This window comes from Procambarus clarkii, chromosome 42 (genome assembly GCF_040958095.1).
Source record: "Procambarus clarkii isolate CNS0578487 chromosome 42, FALCON_Pclarkii_2.0, whole genome shotgun sequence".
In the NCBI taxonomy this organism is placed as follows: domain Eukaryota; kingdom Metazoa; phylum Arthropoda; class Malacostraca; order Decapoda; family Cambaridae; genus Procambarus; species Procambarus clarkii.
Genome location: NC_091191.1, coordinates 1117028 through 1119527, shown reverse-complemented (window position 1 = coordinate 1119527; position 2500 = coordinate 1117028).

Here is a 2500-nt window from a genome sequence, read left to right as displayed (position 1 = left end):
GAACACTCTACGTGCATGCTGAACATTCTACGTGCATGCTGAACATTCTACGTACATGCTGAACATTCTACGTGCATGCTGAACACATTCCTGCAGCATTGGTGAGAATTATATACATGGGAATTCTTGGGTTTGGTCTCAAGTTCCATCAAATAGCCATACAGGGTGTGGGAAAAGTTGTGATTTTCAGTGTTAACACTGACTTGTAATGCCCCAGACGAGGCAGTACAAGATATGTGTCGTGACCCTAACTCTCCCGTTGTTAGTGTTTGAGATCCCGTGACTCCCAGGAGTGACCACCTCCCAGGAGTGACCACCTCCCAGGAGTGACCACCTCCCAGGAGTGACCACCTCCCAGGAGTGACCACCTCCCAGGAGTGACTACCTCCCAGGAGTGACCACCTCCCAGGAGTGACCACCTCCCAGGAGTGACCACCTCCCAGGAGTGACCACCTCCCAGGAGTGACCACCTCCCAGGAGTGACCACCTCCCAGGAGTGACCACCTCCCAGGAGTGACAACTCATAGCCTCATGCACTCAAGGGTAATGGACGCCACCTTTCCCCAATCCTGCTGTAGCAATAACAACAACACCGGCTGAGGCGCTGGAAACAATTTACTGCTCCAGCTGACGTCTAGGAAATGTCGCGTCGATGCTTGCAACTGGAGACGGACGGTAGGAGAGGGCGGGAAGGGGGAGAGGGAAGGGAGGGAGGGGAGAGAGGGGAGAGAGGGATGGAAGGGGGCAGAGGGAGGGAGGGAGCAAAAGCGAGAGTGAATGAATTGAAATGCGCCAAAGGGAAGGAGCAAGAGGCTTGGGGATTGGACTCAGGACTCGGCGAGTCAGCCGGAAAGGAAGAGATAAATGTGGGAAAGGAGGAGATAGGGATGAAGAGAGGCACGAAGGGATGATACAGATAAGAGGTTGAATAATGTATTGAAAGGATTGATGATAAAGAGGTCTTTTGCTCAAAGTGTATGGATCTGTTTGTTTGTTCTGTCTCTCTGTCTCTCTGTCTCTCTCTCTCTCTCTCTCTCTCTCTCTCTATCGCTCTCTCTCTCTCTCTCTCTCTCTCTCTCTCTCTCTCTCTCTCTCTCTCTCTCTCTCTCTCTCTCTCTCTCTCTCTCTCTGTCTCTCTCCCTCTCTCTGTCTGTCTCTCTCTCTCTCTGTCTCTCTCTCTCTCTCTCTCTCTGTCTCTCTCTCTCTCTCTCTCTCTCTCTCTCTCTCTCTCTCTCTCTCTCTCTCTCTCTCTCTCTGTCTGTCTGTCTGTCTGTCTGTCTGTCTGTCTGTCTGTCTGTCTGTCTGTCTGTCTCTCTCTCTCTCTGTCTGTCTCTCTCTCTCTCTCTCTCTCTCTCTCTCTCTCTCTCTCTCTCTCTCTCTCTCTCTCTCTCTCTCTCTCTCTCTCTCTCTCTCTCTCTCTCTCTCTCTCTCTCTCTCTCTCTCTCTCTCTCTCTCTCTCTGTCTCTCTCCCTCTCTCTGTCTGTCTCTCTCTCTCTCTGTCTCTCTCTCTCTCTCTCTCTCTGTCTCTCTCTCTCTCTCTCTCTCTCTCTCTCTCTCTCTCTCTCTCTCTCTCTCTCTCTCTCTCTCTCTCTCTCTCTCTCTCTGTCTGTCTGTCTGTCTGTCTGTCTGTCTGTCTGTCTGTCTCTCTCTCTCTCTGTCTGTCTCTCTCTCTCTCTCTCTCTCTCTCTCTCTCTCTCTCTCTCTCTCTCTCTCTCTCTCTCTCTCTCTCTCTCTCTCTCTCTCTCTCTCTCTCTCTCTCTCTCTCTCTCCCCCTCTGGCTGACAGGTAAGGCTGACAGGTAAGGCTGACAGGTAAGGCTGGCAGGTAAGGCTGACAGGTAAGGCTGACAGGTAAGGCTGACAGGTAAGGCTGACAGGTAAGGCTGACAGGTAAGGCTGACAGGTAAGGCTGACAGGTAAGGCTGACAGGTAAGGCTGACAGTTAAGGCTGACAGGTAAGGCTGACAGGTAAGGCTGACAGGTAAGGTTGACAGTTAAGGCTGACAGGTAAGGCTGACAGGTAAGGCTGACAGGTAAGGCTGACAGGTAAGGCTGACAGGTAAGGTTGACAGTTAAGACTGACAGGTAAGGCTGACAGGTAAGGCTGACAGGTAAGGCTGACAGGTAAGTTTGACAGGTAAGTCTGACAGGTAAGCCTGATAGATAAGGCTGACACGTAAGGCTGACAGGTAAGTTTAACAGGTAAAGCTGACAGGTAAGGCTGACAGGTAAGGCTGGCAGGTAAGGCTGACAGGTAAGGCTGACAGGTAAGTCTAACAGGTAAAGCTGACAGGTAAGGCTGACAGGTAAGGCTGACAGGTAAGGCTGACAGGTAAGGCTGACAGGTAAGGCTGACAGGTAAGGCTGACAGGTAAGGCTGACAGGTAAGGCTGACAGGTAAGGCTGACAGTTAAGGCTGACAGTTAAGGCTGACAGGTAAGGCTGACAGGTAAGGTTGACAGTTAAGGCTGACAGGTAAGGCTGACAGGTAAGGCTGACAG